Source organism: Aulonocara stuartgranti (genome assembly GCF_965226115.1).
Source record: "Aulonocara stuartgranti genome assembly, chromosome: 10".
NCBI lineage: Eukaryota > Metazoa > Chordata > Actinopteri > Cichliformes > Cichlidae > Aulonocara > Aulonocara stuartgranti.
The window spans coordinates 33,605,549-33,627,176 of record NC_138946.1 but is presented as its reverse complement, the minus strand read 5'-3'; the positions used below and the strand labels follow the sequence as shown (position 1 = coordinate 33,627,176).

Genomic DNA, 21,628 nt, shown 5'->3' with positions numbered 1-21,628 from the left:
AGCTCACTATTCACAAATGTACATTTCTGCTGTGTGGGTGCTTACATAGAGATTTTACACACAATGGCATGTGGCATAACTCAATTTTACAGCAGTCAATCCCAGTCTGTCACCTCATACAGAAGGAAATTGTTAATGTGAAAAATGTGCTCCATGCTGACACATTCATAACCACTCCAGAGCTGAATATTCTTATTCCCACCTTCCCCGTGGCATACAGCACCCAAAACTACACCGTGATTACAGCAACATCAAATCTGCACATCTGTAAGAGTTTTATTATTTTTTATTGAGAAAAAATGGTTCCCACAGTTTGTCTGTGTGTTTGTAGATAACATCAGGCTGTTTGCTGAGATGCCAAAATGGAAATAATAATTGTTCATTTTTACAGCTGGCTGTGTGATTGTGTGTGAATGTACGTTATTGCACTTTGCACAGCTGGATCTCGCCTGCTAGGTGCTCAAAGACACTGACGTCTGAATTAGTGCAGGTGACAAATAAAAATAACCTGAAACGCTGATAGGATGGTATGGGTCTTCTCTTAGTAGTCGCTGAGGAAAGGTGTGTGTTATTTGACGAAACGATAGCGGGCTGTTGCAGGAGGAAATCGACTGTGATGGCTTTGGTTGCTAGCAGATTACTGCGGTGACTCATAGTTTGTGTGGAAGACACAGAATAATCTGCGAACACTCGTGAACCAACCGCTGAGCGGTAGCGAAACTTGAAATAGACCAGGTTTATGTCATGGTGTGCTGTGTGCAGGAGAAGAGGACCCACACGCTGGACTCAGAGGCAAAACACGAAGTCAAAACTGGTTTAATGTGGGTTGCAGTCTGAACAGAAAACTAGCTATACTGAGGAAAAATAAACTAACAGACAGGCAAGCGGGTAATAGGGCCGAAGACACGCAAAGCGCCACAGTGATGCTACTGTAGGAATATGAGGAGGATGTTATAGACAGAGTGACATCTGCATTGTGTGTGGCTCATGTTCAATCAAAGTTATGTTAGCAGCACAAACTCTCACTTTAGAGCAATAAAAACAAAAGGTCCATATTTCTAAAGCTGCAGACTGCTCCATCATGACACAATCAGCTGATTGCATTAATAAAACATTATTCTTTGATGGGTTTTTCCTGTCTCCCCAGTGTAACTAAAGAACCATTACAATGCAGGTAGCAGCATGATTGTAACTGTAATGAAATTACTGAGTAACAGGTAACATCACTGCACTGCATTGCAATAGACAGACAGCACTTACTTTGAAAAACCACAGTAAAAAGTGTTTGTACAGATGAGTGAATGAGGCAAGTTGCATAAAGTGCTGTGATTGGTCGGGTAGAGTAGAAAAGCACGATATAAGAAGCAGTATATTTACCAATATTTTGGTGAATGGATTTACACCCAATGCCAAGTGCAGCATTTCTCAACATTACAAGAGAATACAGGTAACGTCCAGCTGTTTTCTGCCCTTCACCCTGTGGTTGAAGGTCAGGGGTCAAACAGGCCGTATAATGGAAACAGATCTCTGTATAGGATCACCCCACAAGGCTTAAAGACTGTAATGCCACATTGCAGAGCACCTGTGCCCTGAAATCCACTCAAAGCTAAGCAGCTAGCCCTCATGTGGTCAGCGTGATTACACTAATACGATTAGCGCTCGTGTTCTATCCAGTCTGGATTAGATTAATATAGCTGAACAGAGAGAAACATAGTTTAGACTTTATTGATTTAAAAGATTACAAGCTCCAGTGGGACTACATCCTGCACATGTGCAAAGGGTGATGATGGCACGATGCATGCTGACTGCTTTAATGAAGCTGTTGCGCAACTACGATGGATGACAGAAGACAGGGGCATCATATTTTCCATCAGTTAGCTGCTCTTTGCAAAATGTTACAATCCTTGCTTACTTAGCGCTAAACTACAAGATCTGTAGTTTTACAAACTGATTGCATTAGTGCTACAATTCAAAATATACTGTGTAGCCTGTACAGCCTTTGTTTGGGGTTTTATTTGTTTTGAATAACCAATTAATCATGCGAAAATTAAATGTAAACATTTTCATTTTCTTTACTTATTTTCCCAAGCATGAATTCAAAGTATTGATGGCATTGAAGTAAAAACAAAGAAAATTAAAGAAATAAAAAAGATACAATTATTTTAGGAGATGAAATTATCAAGTGTTTGACAATTTTGCTTGAAACATAATCGTTCTATTATGTCAACCCGAGATCACACGCCGGTCCATCGTGTCCATTTTCCACTTTACTGCATGCAGAAGTTGCATTACCTGCAGGGGGAGATAATATATTTAAAGCTAAGAAGTAGACAGTAAGCAAAAAATGTATGAAGTACATTCCAGCATCCTTAATCGCCATAAACAATTAAGCTAGGCAGCTACTATGTAATTACCTCTAAATGTGTTATTAATGTCTGTTTGTCTTGGCTTGAAATAAGACCTCTCCCTCTGCTGTTACTGCAGCTCACTGCAACTTCTGCACGCGTGTACATTTCACGGTTTCATGCGTGTTTGGAGAGCCAAAGTGAGAAATGTACGGAGGGCCGTTTTTGCATAATACTGGATTCAACCCTCAGTGATTTAATCTTACTAAGCCAAATATATTTCTAAGTAAGTCACAACAACAAATGAATTTACCGTGTTTTGTGCTTGCTTCAATCCAAACTTGTGTTCTCCTTTTACACATACTGTACAGTAAGTAGACTCACACTACCCGCTGCTGTGACGTGGACTCTCTTTTCATCCTTGTGCCTTCAAGAACTGGGTCATTATCAACCCGGGTTGTGTTTAAGAGTAAGCGACAGCCCAATGAGTTCTAGATGACACACATTTTGGGAAAATGTCTGTATTTGTAGCCCATCAGGCTGAGCCATAACATTTTCCGTTTAATAAGCAACAGCCTGCAGGGAGCCCTGGGCTTATTCGTTCTCCGCTACCTTTCTGCTGAACACTCAGCTGCGAGCCGAGCATTCAGCTGAGCTTCATCTGGTTTCTGAGGACATAAAAGCACCGGAAACACCAAGCTGGAGCTTTGGTTCAGTGGCTTAAAATGTGCCTGTGAGTTCACTCACGTGTGCCGCTTGGGTCCACGCTGGACACCTGAGACCGAGGCATGTTTACTCTAGTCATACATGCACCGGTGGTTACATTTAGCGACTGCTAGCATAAAGGACGCATGGCATGGTGAGGTCCTTTACATCAGTGTAATAATGTTGACATGCTGAACAATCCAGACAGTAACACAGGGCATCAACGCTGCTGTCTTTAGACTGGTTGTGGGTTTGATACCCAACATATGCAAACAATCACAGAACCAGTTGAATGTGTTTATCAAAAGTTTCAGGTTTACAAAATATAAATAATAATAATAAAAACACTAATTTTCAAAGGATGTGCATGTTAAAGTGTTCATAATCAGTGTTGGTCAAGTTACTTGAAAATAGTAATTAGTTACTCATTACTGATTAATTCTACAGAAAAGTAATCCTGTTACTTTACTGATTACTTATTTTCAAATGTAATTAGTTACTTAGTTACTTTTTTAAAACAGCATATAGAACCTAAATAGGTAATAAAGCAACAGACCTTTCAGCCCAATTCTATTTTTTATCCATAATCTATCATATAAAATGTAACCAAATGAAAAAGCCTCTTTTTAAAGCTTGTTTTATTAGTGTTAATGCAACAGTCTCTGACTGGAAGAAATGTGTTTAAAATTTAAACCTATTTTCTGCATATTCCAGCATATAAAATAAAATAATGTTTACTCCCTTTCAAATAGATGCAAGTAAAACACAGCAGAAAATAAATAAAATCCTGTCACTCTTAAATCTATTGTCACCTATTTAGCAGGAGTGGGGCGGGACGCTGATGTTTTTGTCAGTTTTTACAGAATCAAACTCAAAGTAATGTGATTACTTCCACGCTTTAAACGCTGCACGATCGTACTCTCTCCATCGCTCCATATTATCCATTGTTGATCTGCACGCGTCTGTTGCTGCCAAATCGCACGCTCGTACGTCATTGTCATGAGACACGCTCACAAACAAAATCACGGTTTAGTAACGCAGTACTAAACTTTCCCGTAAGCACGCTGCTTATGGGAAAGTAACAGTAATCTAATTACTTTGTTTTGCAAAAGTTATCCCTTACATTACTCGTTCTTGAAAAAAGTAATTGGATTACAGTAACATGCTACTTGTAACAGTTGAGTCAAAAGTGAAAGTAAGTTTGCTGTGTTTACTCCCAGTTCGTGTTACAGCTTCTACATTCACACCAACTTTGTTAGTTTGGAAATTAGCAAAGATTCCGAGCATGAAAAAAACACTTTGTTGCTGGTTCATGTTGTTGATGATGTCATGTGATGACACGTGTGATGACGTTGGCTGTTTTAGGAAGCAGCTTTTCTTCATTCAGCCTCGTCATGTTTCTTTGTTGACCTGCTCAGTCTTGACAGCACAGCGTCGCGCTACACTTCTTTCAGTGGAGCCACTTTTCCTTCGTGTCTCATCCTTCTTGCTGTCCTCGTTTTAAGCCAGCTGCTTCTCTCCTTGCATCTTTGTTCTTTTGCTCTGGGCAACACCGTTTTCTCCTCAGACTGAGATGTGAAAGAATGATGGCTGCTTTTGCAACACAGCTGATATAGAATAAAAGCAGCTTGTCACACTAGGTACTTTTCCCTCTCTAACAGATGGCAGATTTGCTATCACAAGACTTTGTCTTCATATCTGGAGGAGGGATGGCTCATGTCAAACTCTGTGGAGAGGCTGCAGTGCAGCATTGTTTCTTTTTTGCCATCGGCGGTTTGACAATAAATCTAATTTCACGGCATAACTATACTCATCTTCCCCTGATTTGCACGAATTATATGCTATAACTGAGCAGAGTTTTTCATTTATCCTCCTATTTTCTTTATTTAACTGCATGGGTAGATAAATAATTTCCACTTCAATCTAAGCTAAACCTTTTTACATAAAAGCTGTTCACTCTCCCCAAGGCCCATTTCCTCGTCTTTTCTGAGGCTATTAGCAAGGATAAAGAACTACTAGGAAAATTCCTGCACCACCATGACTTATGGGCCATAATCCTCCTCTTATGCATTGACGAGGCATCCCAAATACACAAAGCGTATCCCTTTCTCTACACCCACACAGTGTAAAAGGATGAAGAAATAGGACTGGATCTCCTAATGGCTTTTATCCTCATTTCTCTATCAAGCGCTTTTCTCCTCTACAGACTCTGGCATGTAGTCCTGTTATATTTATAGCTGAAAATAGATTAGCTTCTTATCAGATAAAGTACAAATTCCACCAGGTTTCTCGTTGCATGTAGGTGATGTCAGGATCGAGCAGCAAATCTTGCAGCTATTACAACAGGCTAGAGAAAGGCCTGTCCCGGGTTTATCATTGGATGTATAGGTAACGGGAACTTGGACTACCGGCTTACACTAACTGCTTTTACCTGCTAGACTGGTATCTCTTTCATGGGAATGGTTGAGCCCTACTCAGTATGAAACAATATCATATAAACACTTTTCTCAGGTTTGAGCAAGTGCGGGTGAAATTTCATTTTTGATGTGTCGTGACCCAAGAGGACCAGAGAGAATCTTGATTCTTAAAGGTCTCGATGCAATCTTTTCTCATGTACCCATGGATCACTGCCAAAGTCTGTCTGAGCGGAGAGAGGATGAAGCTGCAGAGATATTGCCTGCGCAGACCCTCGATGGAAAGATACAGGGGCGTCTGTGAGATTCAAAGACACGCTGTAAAGACTAGAAAGGTGAAATGCATAGCTCTGATTACAGTGTATAGCCACATTTCGACTTTGATAGATGAATCCTTTTTAAAGCAGAACTGGCACTTTACACTTCATAGCACGATCCCCCTGACACGAGTTACTGCTGCTGTCACTGCACTTCACCAAAGGTCTACACTTGTGCTGTACAAAAGGGTAAAATCCTATCAGCGAGAAACTGGCTGACATACATAGGAGGCTTTGCTTGGATTAGACAGCATGAGTGACATCATTGGGTTGGTTTACACCACCGTGCTTTTACTACAACGCAGTTTTCCAGCACCGGGAAACTGTAAATACCATTCAATGATCAGTTTAGCAAAAGTTGATTGAAATACACAAGAATGATGTTGATAATCAAAGTGAAGATGGGGGCTGTTAATAATGCAATCACTATTTGTTACTGAAGCGAGTGAACATGCAACACGTTCTCACTCCCAAAGCGCAACATCAGTATGTTACACGGAAAAATGAGGAAACATGAGAACCGTTTGGAATGAATCTGCACCTGTAAGTTCGTTTAACTTAAATCGGGTTGGAAAACACTATCTTACGTCATTAAAGTGCTGGTTAGGGTCCGGGATAAGGTTAGGGCTGGAATACATGGCTGCAACGTGTATTACCGGAGTGTCATTCTACTGGATTTCATCCATAACCTGGCGCGTGGCATAAGAACACGGACGTTCCTCAGGAACACCTTGACACCTTGAGTGCTTAGAGCGACTGGTCCTAGCACACTTCAAATCCTGTCTCCCCCCCACCCTGGACCCCCACCAATTCGCATACCGCCGGAACAGGAGCACAGAGGATGCAGTCTCCATCGCAATGCACTCTGTCCTCTCACACCTGGACAACAACAACACCTACGCCAGAATGCTGTTTATAGACTTCAGTTCAGCATTCAATACAATCCACCCCTCACAACTCATCAGGAAACTGACAGACCTGGGTATCAGTTCCCTCATCTGCAAATGGTTACTGGACTTCCTGACCAACCGCCCCCAACATGTCCGGCTGGATAACCGCTGCTCATCTACCATCACAATGAACACCGGTGTACCACAAGGCTGTGTGATGAGCCCTTTCCTCTACTCCCTCTTCACCCACGACTGCAGACCTGCTGGTGGTTCCAACACCATCATTAAGTTTGCAGATGACACCACGGTGATTGGCCTCATCAGTGACAACGATGAGGCCGCCTACAGGGAGGAGGTGGATCGTCTGGCTGAGTGGTGCGACACAAACAACCTGCTGCTTAACACCGAGAAGACCAAGGAGCTCATCGTGGACTACAGGAGGAATGCTGACCCACATCCACCCATCCACATTAAGGCTGTGGAGCGTGTGAGCAGCTTCAAGTTCCTGGGAGTCCACATCTCCGAGGATCTCACCTGGACGACCAACTGCTCCAAGCTGGTCAAGAAGGCTCACCAGCGCCTCTTCTTCTTGAGGACTCTGAGGAAGAACCACCTGTCCTGAGACATCCTGGTGAACTTCTATCGTTGCACCATCGAGAGCATCCTGACCAACTGTATAACAGTCTGGTACGGGAACTGCTCTGCCTCGGACCGGAAGGCGTTGCAGAGGGTCGTGAAAACTGCCCAGCGCATCGCCGGAGCACCACTTCCTGCCATAAAAGACATCTACAGGAAGCGGTGTCTGAAAAGGGCTGGGAAAATCATCAAAGACCCCAGTCACCCATCACATGGACTCTTCACCCTCCTGCCCTCTGGGAGGCGCTACAGGAGCCTCCGGACTAAGACCACCAGGTACCGGAACAGCTTCTTCCCCACAGCTGTCAGACTCCTGAACTCTGCCTCCTGACATCTGACCCACGTTAAACTCATGGACTGAACATACACACACCCACAATGGACAACTGTACCCTCAAACACAATAATAACATGGACTGAACCACCACTCACAACCACCAGCACTTTATATAGCCTCTGTAGGAATTATATCTCACTTATCTTAACTGCACTGCTGTATAGCTCTGTGTAAATAATCATTCTGTACATACAATAATTTTTAATCCTACAACTGTTTACAACTTGCATAGTTCCCATTTCTGTATAGCTGTATATCTCAGATTCTGTAAAGTTATTTATTTCATATTCTGTATAGTTTTTCATATTTATATCCTGTTCATAGCCTGTACATAGCTTGTACTCACTACAGCCTGTACATACTTATAGTTATAGAATATTCACAACATACTTCATACCGTGTACATTATAACATACCATAATAGACCCATTTCTGTAATATACTCACATATCTATATTATTGCTAATATATATTGTAATATATCTATATCACTAAAGCACTTCTGGATGGATGCACACTGCATTTCGTTGCCCTGTACCTGTGCATGTGCAATGACAATAAAGTTGAATTCTATTCTATTCTATTCTATTCTATTCTATTCTACAAATCGTCATTATATTACACCTCGGGAGTGAGAATGGGCTGCAACACAAAAGCAGTGTTAGTGATGGCCTAGATATGACTGCAATAAAGGAAACCACTTCATTGATAAACTAGTACCCCATTCCACTATTCCAAGTCACTTTATATTATAAGGTACAGGTATAAGTTCACAAATCCGCTATGAGCAGACACTTGGCGACAATGGGAAGGACGAACTCCCTTTTAACAGGAAGAACATGGAGTACATGGAGGGGCTCAGGAGGTTAAAGCTAAGGTTCGGTGGTTCAGTCCCTGGCTGATCCATGCTGTATGCAGAAGTATTCTTGTGACCCCAGGATGATTTGTTCCCACCTTTACAATTCATACGCATCACATCGTGTATGAATGCTGGATAGAAAGCACCGGGGTGTAGACAAACGTGTTGTGCGAATGGGTGAGGCATGTGGAAACATTGTATCAAAATCTCTTATTACAGTAGAAAAGTGGTGTGTAAAAATATACAGAGCCACAAAAAAAAAAGCTAATGCATGATGGGATGGCAGTGTAACTAAGAGAGGGTTCAGGCACATCTGATCCAGCCTGCACACTTTAAGTCTACTTAAAAGTAGAGAGGCTGTCTTTCTCCAAACTGGGAGCTGGTTCCTGCAACAGATGAAAACAGCAAAGACAGAATCTACACAGGAAGCCTTAGAAATCTCGGTGTCATATTTGACAGCTCGATGTCGCTCGAGCAGCACTCTAAGCAGCTGGTCCGAAACTGTTTTTATCATTTATGGAATATTTCTAAACTAATGGTATCAAAGTTTGAACTTGAGATGATTATTCATGCTTTTATTTCTTCTCGTTTAGACTACTGTAACGGCCTTTTTAATTGTTTTAACAAATCAGCCTTAAATCGTCTTCAGACTGTGCAGAAGGCTGCAGCACGTCTCTTAACAGGCACCAAGAGAAGATCGCATATCACTCCAGTCTTGGCCTCCCTTCACTGGTTGCCTGTAAATTTTAGGTTTCATTTTAAAATTTTAGTTCTAACCTTTAGGGCCCTGCATGGTCAGGCTCCTCAATATTTATCTGACCTGCTGAAACCACATACATCTTCTCGGGCTTTAAGGTCATTAGATCAGAGACTGCTGGTGGTACCGCGCACTCGTTTTAAAACTCGTGGTGATCGGGCCTTTCAGACTGTGGCACCACGGCTGTGGGATTCTCTCCCACTGTCTCTTCACTGCACGGACTCCATTGATTCTTTTAAGAAACAGCTGAAGACATTTTTATTTAGAAAAGCATTTGATTAATTTCTTCTTATGCTGTTTTTATAGTTTTATTGTTTTACATTGTTTTATTTACTGTTATATTGTTTTTATATTCCCATTTCCTGTGTTGTAAAGCACTTTGTGATTTTTATCCGTGAAAAGCGCTTTATAAATAAATTTTACTTACTTACTTACTTACCTTTCACCATCAGGTACTACATCTTCCTCTCACAGTTCAATAACATCCACGTAAGGTTAACTGGTGTGAATGGTTGTCTGTTTCTGTGTGTTAGCCCTGCAATAGACGGTTATAGCATGCAAGCAGAAATATACCTAATATGCACACACATGCATACTAAAAACACATGTGCAAGCCCTCAGTAGCTGATTAATAAGAGCACAGCCGTAGGCATTTACCACCAGTCCATTATTCAGTTTGATTATCTGGAGGAAATGATAGAGTATTTGAGCTTTTAATGACTTTGGCATCCCCTCGTGAATTACTTGCTGATGAGAATGGTTTTAATCATTGTGCTGCGCTAACTTGGTCCAGAATCACAGCTGCATATTAATGCAATGTGTTGCAACTATACACAAACAGGTTAACGGGCCTAATAAGCAGAAAAAGAGCAACATGGGGACTCTGGCAAATTAAAATACATGATTAATACACTGATGCTTTAGAGGAGCTGGGAATTTGTTCTATTGGACCTGTGATAGTGTCGGTGGGGAAAATTATGCTGCCTGCAAAGGTAAATAAGCCAACAAATGCTGACAGTGGATGCATAGATCATTTCTAATTCCCAGGCCTGACAATTTATATTATACGTGAGAGTGTGAAAAACAGCGGTCTAGGAAACGAGCCTGAACCGCTCGTCTTTGCGTGGGAGCAGATTAAAAACAGGTTATTCATTTTGCTCACACTGCACAGTAGCTCCCACAGTGGTGGAGGATTGGTGACTGACTGGACATTTTTGGCAATACCCACAATCCCGAGTTGCTCCCAACGTGTTCATCGGTGTATAAATGTTAGACAGAGAGCACTTACATACGAAATAAAGTGCTTGGATGGAGGACACGTGTTGTAGTGCTTTGAGCATTCATGCACTGTATAACATATATATTGTTGTTTATACTATATAACAACGAGTCCACTAACCAGCTGTCCAAGTTTATGTTACAGGCTCACATTCTGTGCACTCCTTTTATTGAACATCTTCATAATTCTTGAGGTAAAAATGAACGTCGGTTACAAAGAATAATCATGAACTATGAACCATTCAAGAACCATGGCATGGTGAGTGCCAAACCACCTGAGTGAATTATCTATTTAGTGCAGATGGACCCTCAAATAACCAAAACTCTAATACCAGTTATTACTTATATTAAAGCTATTCTGTACGGAGCCCCGCAGGGGACATGGGAGAAAAAAAATTAAGACGGACTTTTGCGAGATCTCGCAAAACTAACTCGGGATTTCGCAAAAGTTGAATTCCAACAATGGCGGCAGCTACTTAGTTGTAATATTACTCTTTCTGGGTCACAAAATACACTTTTAAGATATTTTGAGGCGTGAATGTAGTTGTGTAAACGTCAGATACCTGCTCGGTTTACAAGACACCACATATTTGCAAAAGTGCTCCGACGTTTTCGGAGATCTGACATCCACTAGCTCGAAGCTAACGGGAGTTTGTTTTCCGAGATGTCGCAAAAGCTTTTGACACATCTCGCAAAAGTCCGTCTTAATTTTTTTTTTCTCCCATGTCCCCTGTGGGGCTCCGTAATTCTGAGCCCTTTTATTTGCTGCTGGCTGTGAAAATCCATTCAGAAGCCAGATGAGTAGAGCCAGAAGACTTGCCACTAGAGTCGTAGTTCATGATGCCAGGGAGTAAAACAGGTTGGGTGTCCAAAACTGTTCCTCTGAAGTTGGGAGCATGAAAGTGTCTTTGTGTGCTAAAGCATTAAGATTTCCTTTTACTTGAACTAAGAGGTCAGCTTCTGAAAAACAACCAGCAACAACCAGAGTTACGTATTTAAAATACAAAGTATGAGTAACTGTATTCGGTTACAGTTACCGTTTAAATAGGTGATAATTACTATTACTGAAGGCTACTCACCACCGAGCTAGCATTGTTAGCTGGCGTTAGCTGAGGTTAGTTCATAGACTGCAGACTGTTAGATGTGATGGGCAGCATCAACAACCTGCTAGCTGCAAATAATCATGTGCAGTTCTTAAAGCAGTCTATGGATGCAGCCGCCATAAAAATCTAATCCCTGAAGCTCTCTACACACTGTTGTTGAGCTAATCTGAAGGCCACATGAAGTCTGGAGGTCTGTAGTGATTGGCTCTGTAGAAACTTGGCATGGAAGAACTTGACTGTCCTGCACAGAGTCCTGACCTCAACCTGACAGAATACTTCTGGAATAAATTACAGCAGAGACTGCAAGCCAGGCCTCAAACATGTGGAACAATGGTCCAAAGTTCCCATGAACACACACCTAAACCTTGTGGAAAGAGCTGGAGCTGTTATAGCTGCAAAGGGACGTCACTGAAGTTAAAATGCATGTAAAGGCAGGTGAGCGAACACTTTAGACAGTACAGTATGTCTCCAATTAGCTCACTCATTTCCAGCATGAACATCACTATTGGATTTGGGCTCAGTGGGAATTAAATGCCATCCTTTCACTGTGTCAGCCTTTAAAAACATTACAGCGCAGAGCTTATTATACAGTGTTTATGTAATACATTTGACAGGTCGTCGATCTACAGCACACCGTGATATAAATGCTCTGAATACATTTGTTTCCTGTAACTTCGCCCTGCGAGGTCAAAGTCCAAACAGCTCATGCATTTATTTCATGAAGCATGCACTCGTGTTACTTACATTATGTTTTCACACTGTGTTATATTTTACACACTTCAACATGTAGTAGCTGCTCAGCGGCTCTGCTCTCACTGGCAGAATACGACTCTCTCGTCATTCTCCAGGATATAAAATACGCTCAGCGCTGAGGTGGTGTCACCTCAGGCATGTCTGCCATCATCATAATATACAGTATCTGAGCAGCAGCAGAATCATAATGAAGCCTGTGCTGTAATCATAGACACATATCTGCTTCGGGCTGAAAGACTGACCAGTATGATCTGTGACTGCAGCAGTGATGGAAACCTCATATAACTGTCTGAAGGATTTTTTGATTGCCTGAATGTGACATACATTTACACAGCCAAAGTGATGTAGAAGGTGATTTTCACAGCACAGTCAGGTGAATGTGTTGGCGCGCTGACAGCTCAAGCATATGAGGTTAAACCTGGCGTTGCTAACTAGGACAGCAGGGCAGGATTTAATATGACACATAAATGACAGTGGCTTCCTAAAAAGGCTCGAGAATCAATTTTCAATCTGCCGCAGCCTGGTGTGACCCACGCAGACCGGCAGTGCCCCTCCTCCCCTCTGCTGCTCTTAGCAGAGTGCAGTCCAACCACAGGGCTTGAATAAATCTGCATTCAATTAACGGATTAGACACTGTTTAAACACGGCTTCCTCTATTTGCCACTAATCTGCCAAGTGGGTTTCTGTGAGTGACACAACGCAGCATTTCAACACGTTGATATTTTAAATAGCTGGAAGATGATTTGAGGAGGTCTTCCGTGTGCAAATGAAGATCTACAATCAGAAGAAAAAGATGCGATGGTATAGATACTCTGACAGGGAAGGAATGAAAGTATTTGCAGCGCAGTAAATCATTTCAGACAGCTCCGATGTTGTAATGGGAAAGAGCTAACTGGCAGCATTTAGTGTGAATGTCGGGATGCATGCAGGCTCTAAATATGGACGTGAGGCTAATTTTTGGTTGCTTTCTATGTTTTCATTATTCCTTCATGCTGACACACTGTCTGTATGTCACATACACTTGAGCAATTATTGGCTGTGCATGCGCTGATCTTATTCCAAACTCTCGGTGTGATGGCATTTCCACAGTTCACTGTCATTAATATCAGTTCGGAGCTCATCTGTTTCATTTTGGCATCCGTACCTCTGACCTCATCTCTTTGTGGCCTCAGCCTTCCTTTTTACCTCACATGAATCCTTCACCCTGTTTCTTCCCAGAAGTCATGACTTCATTAGTCCCATTTTACAAAGGAAGCAGAAGAAGAAGGTATTAGGATCTCACTATAAATAGTGATAGGTATGATTTTAAATTAATAAAAGTCTTGTTTTCCCACCATGACTATTCTAGCCATCAATAATGACCTTTTTGCTATATCTTTGTTTTAAACTTTTGATTTTCTGACAGTTTTATTTAAATTTTATTTGTCAGATCACTAGTTTACCGTTGTTAGTCTTGTCCAAATATCTCATCACCATGAAGCTCTTTCTACCAACACAATCTCTATAAAATGAATCCTGGGAGGGGGTCCGGTCTAAAGACAAGGTTTAATATTTGGAGCATTCCTAGGATTGTGCCTACTGGGCATTAGGCCAGCTGACTGAAGAGGGGCTAAAGTGTAAAAATCATGTCTCTAAAGTGCATTTACAGGATGCGCTTCTGGTGGAGTGGCATGTTTGCACACAGTGATGATGAGCTCTGTTAATTAGCTCAAATGACTCTGCTCCTTAATTTAAAGCAACCCACTTACGATCCTGTTCCATCTGCCAATCTGCCCTGCAGTCTGACAAAGCCACGCATCGCACAGTCTCACCAAAGCTGTACTCTGTGCACCACAAACAGATCTGTGATGTCGTATTTGGAGACTTTAATGGCAGACTGCCTCTTGGAAGTCTTTTGTGACTAAAGAAACACGTGCAGCAGCACACAAAACACAGCAGAAAACAGAACAGCTGCAAAAGACACCAATACATGTGAAGGACTGCAGAGGACTCTTCAATGATGCGATGGAGAAATAGATAATGAATGTTTTCATCATGTGATCAATACAGTACTATAGATTAGGGATGGACCGATCGATATTAGTATCAGTCCGATACTGACCTAAATTACTGGATCGGATATCGGAGAGAAATAAAAAATGTAGCCCGATCCATTAAATATCACAAAAGCACCTCACAAAACTTGCGACACGACGTAACTCGGCTCATAACCGTAGCAGTGTGGTCACGTGATAGAGCGGCTGTGGCGTGCGAGACCTCTCAGCGGTCTGGTTGAGCATTTGGAGCCTCGCTACCAAACCAGCATCTCAGAGGAAGTGATCCCAGAGAGAAGTAAAGCAAGTGTGTAAGTTCATCTCTGAATGTTTGTAAAGTGTTCCAGCGTTAAGCTTAACAACCGATATATGGAGCGACTGCCTCTCTCTCTCCTTCAATCATGATCAGTGATCAGCTGATCGTCTCTCTTCTTTCTTTTTGGCCCACTTTGCACCAGAAAGAGGAAACCAGCAGCTGAACAACAGCAGCACATTGAAGCTTGATAAGCTGTTGTTAGACTGTATTTAATATTACTTTCTACACCAGGATCTTTTTCTACAGCTGACCTAACTGTGCAGGGGCGGATCTAGCAAAGTTTAGCCAGGGGGGGCAGCAGGGCATGAACAGGGAAAAGGGGGCACAAAGACATACTTTTCTTTCTTATTCTCATTTAAAATGTTGAGCTTTTAATAAATAATTATCTGAATCTTACACCCAAAGTTTTAATCTGGTGTAAAATGTATAGAAGTCCATTACTGTATATAGTAACTGTTAAGTCTAATATACCCTAGTAAGCTATAGTACTTTTTCCTTTGGGAACCATCTGTGCAGTCTGCAGCTCTGTAGAAGAAAGATGTTGAATCTATTTAATTATTGTAGAAAAATAATTGATTTCTGTGCTTTTTATTTTTAAACAAGTGCATTAAATTATGGTTGATTACGTCGATTAAGTATCACGAGGCGGAGGGTGGGGGGTGGTTTCCTATTATTTTTGCTGGGAGTTTGCAACCCTATTAGTTTGGTTGCTTAATATTTCTGCTAAATACTCTTTAAAATACCAGAATAGGGAGGATGGAGCAGGTTTAAGTTTATTTGCTCAGTGTATTTTTTGCATACAGGTTTAACAGAATAGCTTTAGTGGTTTGTTTTTTAAAACTTGAGTATGAACAAGATATTAAAAAAACAGTTTTATTGATTATAAAACACAACATATCAGAGTCATATCGGTATCGGCAGATATCCAAATTTATGATATCGGTATCGGACATAAAAAAGTGGTGTCGTGCCATCTCTACTATAGATATAGGTTTGCTATTAGCTATTGTTAGCTTGTCACTTCTGCTCTGTCACCTTATTGTCTCCACCTATTTCTGCTGTGATTTATTCAACTCCCATTATGTTTTCTATTCGATGGTGTTTTCTTAATTTGCTTTGTGTTTATTATTCACAGGTCAATTAATACGTGTGATAAAGTGAGGTTGATATTCATGGTTAATTTCAAATATTTCAAGAAATATTGGTATAAAGATTTAGTACAAGCATGCATGATGGATCAAAGGCCACTGTGCCTCCTGTTTTCACCATGTTTCACCGTCATCAGGTGGAAATTTGCAAAAACATGTTTGGTGTTAATGCTCAAAGTAGCGTGCTAAAAAAAAGAACTTTGCACATCAGTATGCTACATTTGCCACTCTGAGTATGTTAGCTTAAAGTGCCGCTATACATACGTGATCAAATTCACTTCAATAAAGAGAAAAAGTATCTTTGCTTACCTGCTCAACACACCTTTATTCTTACAAAGGAGCCGCTGCTGTAACACCAATACAACGCACTTCACTTGCTCTCTAACAGCAGTTGTTGACACAGTGTTTAGAGGAGAAGATCAAATCTTTACAGCTGGCAACAGCAGAATGTGTCAAGATTGTGATAAAGAGAACAAAAAGCAGCATTTTTCTATGCAAATGTAATGGGCATAACGGATGAAACAGCTGTGATGGGCATGTGCGTAAAGTTCTTTAATCAGCGAGCCAATATTAATGAAGGCCGCTGCGTTAGCCTCCACATTAGGACGGCACTCCAACTTTCCAATAACAACTCATTAACAGAGCTCCTGTCTGCAGTCAGGACGGAGAAAAGTGCGTCAAACTCCATTTATTTCTTTTCAGCGCGACATCCTTTAGGAGCAAGAACAGAGTCTGCACGCCTGCAGACATACTTGCACACGTTGCAGCATTTTGACAGCATGCTTCAAGCAGCCATTGAAACATACAGTACACACACACACACACACACAGGCATGCTCGCATTCACAGGCTCGGCCCATCCTCACTGAGAAGACAGATCTCTTGAGCTGTAGCTGACATCATGTACTTAGCGTGTCATACACATGTCACGGCGATGTAGCTCAGACTGCCAGAGAGAGAGAGCAGTCAGCTATGAATGGCAGAGCCTGCAATGAATTCCTGTCTGCCACAGCCAGTGGACCATCTCACGCCCCCGCAACCGCCCCAATGAATTACTGAGATAAGTGGCTTTCACTTTGTGTCTCTGTATCTGCCTCCTTGGCTGATGAGAGCCTGTGTCATATATCTGGCTATAAAAAATATTAGCTCCTCCTCCTCTACAAACTTGAACAAAAACGGTTAATTTATTGTGTGGTCCACAGGATAACTGAGTTAGGAGTGAAAATAAGAAAGTAGAGATGGACCGATCCGATATTACGTATTGGTATCGGTCCGATACTGACCTAAATTACTGGATCGGATATCGGAGAAAAATAAAAAATGTAATCCGATCCATTAAATATCACGAAAGCACCTCACAAAACTTGCAACACACCGTAACTCACCTCAGAACGTTAGCACGTGGAGCAGTATGCATCACGTGATAGAGCGGCTGTGGCATGCGGGACCTGTCGGTGGTCTGGATAGCATTTGGAGCTTCGCTAGCTACCCGGCATTTCATCTCCGACAAAGTTATCCCGAGAGAAGTAAAGCAAGTGTGTAAGTCCATCTCTGAATGTTTGTAAAGCATTCCCACGTTAAGCTTAACAAGCGATATATGGAGCGACTGCCTCTTCTTGCTGCTACTTCAATCATGAAACTGATCAATGATCAGCTGATCGGCTTTTCTGTCGCGAGTCCGTGTCTCTAGTTTGTTTTTGGCCCACTTTGCACCAGAAAGAGGAAACCAGCGGCTGAACAACAGCAGCACGTTTAAGCTTGATCAGCTGTTGTTAGAATTTATTTAATATTACTTTCTACACCAGGATCTTTTTCTACGTAGCTGACGCTGGTAACTGTGCAGGGGCGGATCTAGCAAAGTTTAGCCAGGGGGGCCGATAGGGCATGAACAGGGAAAAGGGGGCACAAAGACATACTTTTCTTTCTTATTCTCATTTAAAATGTCGAGCTTTTAATAAATAATTATCTGACACCCAAAGTTTTAATTTGATGTAAAATGAATAGAAGTCAATTACTGTATATAGTAACTATTAAGTCTAATATATATACCCTAGTAAGCTATAGTACTTTTTCCTTTGGGAAGGTACCATCTGTGCAGTCTGCAATTTTGTTGAAGAAAGATGTTGAATCTATTTAATATTTCTTGAAAAATAATTGATTTCTGTGCATTTTTTTTCACACTGCATCAAATTAAGGTTGATTACGTCGATTAAGCATCATGAGGTGGAGCGTGAGGGGTGGTTCCCTATTTTTTATTTATTTATTTTTGTTGTTGCTGGGAGTTGGAACCCTATTAGTTAGGTTGCTTAATATTTATGCTAAGTACTCTTTAAAATACCAGAATAGGGAGGATGGTGTAGGTTTAAGTTTATTAGATTGATCAGTGTTGCTGAACTATGAAATATTCTCTTTTGCATGCAGGTATAACAGAATAGCTTTAGTGTAGTTGTTGTTTTAAACTTGAGTATGAACTTATACAAAATGCAGCAAGATATTTAAAAAACAGTTTTGTTGATTAAAAAACACTATATCGGATTCATATCGGTATCGGCAGATATCCAAATTTATGATATCGGTATCGGACATAAAAAAGTGGTATCGTGCCATCTCTATAAGAAAGCGGGGAATATTTTTCCTCTCCTAAGAAGCTCGAAGATCTCAATTTCATTTGTATTCAGATGAGCTTCTGAAAGCCATTAGCTTATTCGTGCTGTGGCACTACCACAGGTTCAGTCTCATCTCCCTGGTATTTGCAGGCCTCCTTCTTTAAAAGCTCGTTTCTCAAAATTCTGGTGAACGATTGCCCCAACAGTGCCAGACGAATTACTCAGTCGCTCGGTGCAAAAACAAAATTATAACTAAATAATGCTGGAAGTCATTGAAGGAGTAACAAATGTCTCTCCAAGTAAGTGGCAGGCTGCAGGCAGGGAAAAACACTTTGTTCCTGCTGTGGTTCTTGGCATGCAGACAAGTGTGGCGCAGTGACACTGTAATAGAAGCTAATGAACCATTTATCAGGGGAGATGATGTGCTGACTCGATATGGTGCTAATATTGATGACAGAGGCAAAGGTAGCCACAACAACACTTCAGACCACCCATCACATCCCACTGCCCCCAGAGGGAGGAAGAGACCAATTAATTACTGACTGTAGTTCAATGCCAATTAGACTGCTTGTAAGCTCAAATTCACTCCACTCCACCAAGTTTCCTCCACTCAGTGCTGCCGTTTAAAAACCCAACAAGGAAAACTACCCTGGACAGATGCTAATCTGTTGCATGATGCTCGCATTTACATCTGCAGTGAATTTAGAGCAATTAAGCTAATCCCGTGGATGTTTTTGGACTGGGATGGTGTCAGAGTACCCAGAGAGACCAGTGCAGACACATAAAGGCCCCAGGAGGGTTTCCTTGCTGCAAGACAACAGTACCAACCATCATGGTTCCCAACATGAGACATCCAAAGTAATAAATGTATTACTGGATATCCAAAGCTGCCAATACAGCTTATAGCAAAGTAATAATGAGACATTCAAGACAACTTTGTTAAGATATTTTATTTGGACTTAAGCTGTCAGCTACCTGACAGATTCACTGACACGTTCCCCAGAGGACTTGGAACCTGATTTATTTAATGAAAAATGTGTCAAAATGATGAAGTAGCTCTGAAAATTATACGGTTGGTTGTTTTTACTTCAAATCAAACACAGAAAGCAGATGAACCATCAGGATATTGTTGTGCTTTTCATCACCACATGTGAAAATCCCAAAGTTTCAATAAAAACAGTGAGTCTCATGTCATCACAAGTAGCTTTGCCACTGACTTGTTGGACGCTTCTTTTTCACTCACAGGATCTGATAACTTATCATGTGGTTTATTTGGAGCATGAAGGGTTTCATCAATCCTCCCTGGTGTTCAACAGGAGGAGGTGAAATGCAGACTGTTTCTGGCGCAGAGGGCTGATCTAACCTGCTGCTATTTAGAGTAAGAGATGCTCACACAAAGTGAAAGAATATATACATTAAATCTACTGTATATTTGTTAAGACTCCTGCTGCAGGACTGTAGCACAGACTGCTGACTTCATGTAGCAACACCTTTGAATTAGGGCTGCCACAAACCATTATTTTGATAGTCGACTAGTCACCGATTATTTTTGCGATTAGTCGACTAATCAGATCATCATCCATTGGATGTAAAACTACAGGTTATTGCACCAGCAGCATCTGCTCTTATATAACTATCATTAGCTTACAGCTTTAAGTGTTTCAGGTCTGTGCTAACTAAAAATAAAGACAAGATGATAGTTTATAAAATTTTATTGAAATTTGCAGATTGTTTCGGTGAAGTTTAATAAACTCCTTGCTATCTAAATACTAATACTAATAAATAAAATACTGAAAAAAGCCAAACAATAACATTTTTAAGTTATCTAAGTGACTCATATATCATGTTTAACCTGAGTAGCGAAAGACGGCGGTGGGTTTGAAAACGATTAGCCGGGAGTCCGGTGTTCTCACGGCTCTAGTTAGCCTAGCCCCCAGCTAGCTATCGAGCTAGTGGGTAACAGGCGTCTCCGAAAACGTCGGAGCGCTTTTGAAAATATGCGGTGTCTTGATAAACTGAGCAGATATTTGAGGTTTACACAGCTACATTCTCGCCTGAAATATGTTAAACGTTTATTTTGTGACCCAGAAAGAATAATAAGAGTAATATTAAAACTAGCTAGCTGCCGCCATTGTTGGAAACTGAGATGGGCTGCGCTATGAATTCTGGGACACAGCTTCTTCTTCTTCGGGGTTTAACGGCAGCTGGCATCCTTGTACATGCTGTGCTGCCATCTCCTGTTTCAGTCCGTTATTACACTCTTAAATCCTGCTACTTATTCCTGCGTCTTTTGTGATCTTACAAAGCTTCAAACGACGCGTCGACTATTAAATCAGTCGTCGACGATTTTGATAGTCGACGTAATCGTAACTAGTGGACTAATCGTGGCAGCCCTACTTTGAAGGTCATTTACTAACTTTTGACTCGTTTGACTCTATAAGTTCAAGCTGGTCTGTGAAATCTGGGGACAATCAAACATTACGAGGATACTGTAGTCTCTTTCTGGCTTTGAGAAAACCAGACGTCTAAAATTATTAAACACACTGTACGACAAGGAAGAAACGGAAAAGTGTTGTTTTGTTTGTTTCTTTGTTTCTTTGCCACCCAGTGAAATGAATTGAAATCTACCATGCTAATGATTTTCAGTCTACAGACTGTCAATAAACTATAGACTTAATAGCTATTAACTCCTGTCTTTTATCCTGTCTTCCTTCTCTCACCCCAACCGGTCGCAGCAGATGGCCCCGCCCCTCCCTGATCCTGGTTCTGCCGGAGGTTTCTTCCTGTTAAAAGGGAGTTTTTCCTTCCCACTGTTGCCAAAGTGCTTGCTCATAGGGGGTCATATGATTGTTGGGTTTTTTCTCTGTATCTATGAAGCGCCTTGAGGCGACTTATGTTGTGATTTGGCGCTATATAAATAAAATTGAATTGAATTGAATTGAATTAGAAAGTTAATATATTGTTTAAGCCGGCCTTTATTTCATAGCAGAGCAATAACTGACATGTTTTGGATGAAAGGCTCTGATGAGTGAATGGAGAAAAGGTGACTGCTTGTTTTTCTCCTGTTTGAAAAGGAATAAGTGAGAAAAGAAGCCAAACTAAAGACAAACAGGTCTTTACAGGTCATCTGT

The 21,628-nt window shown here is 41.2% G+C and overlaps 1 long non-coding RNA gene across 1 annotated transcript in view; it reads right to left on the bottom strand.

Moving 5' to 3' along the window:
• Window positions 1-2,231: 2,231 nt before the first annotated feature.
• Window positions 2,232-21,628, bottom strand: part of LOC309716335 — a 30,667-nt gene continuing 11,270 nt past the window's right edge. Inside the window, exon 3 of the long non-coding RNA XR_014279409.1 lies at window positions 2,232-2,292. This is a non-coding gene — a long non-coding RNA (uncharacterized lncRNA). The remainder of the gene's footprint in view (window positions 2,293-21,628) is intronic.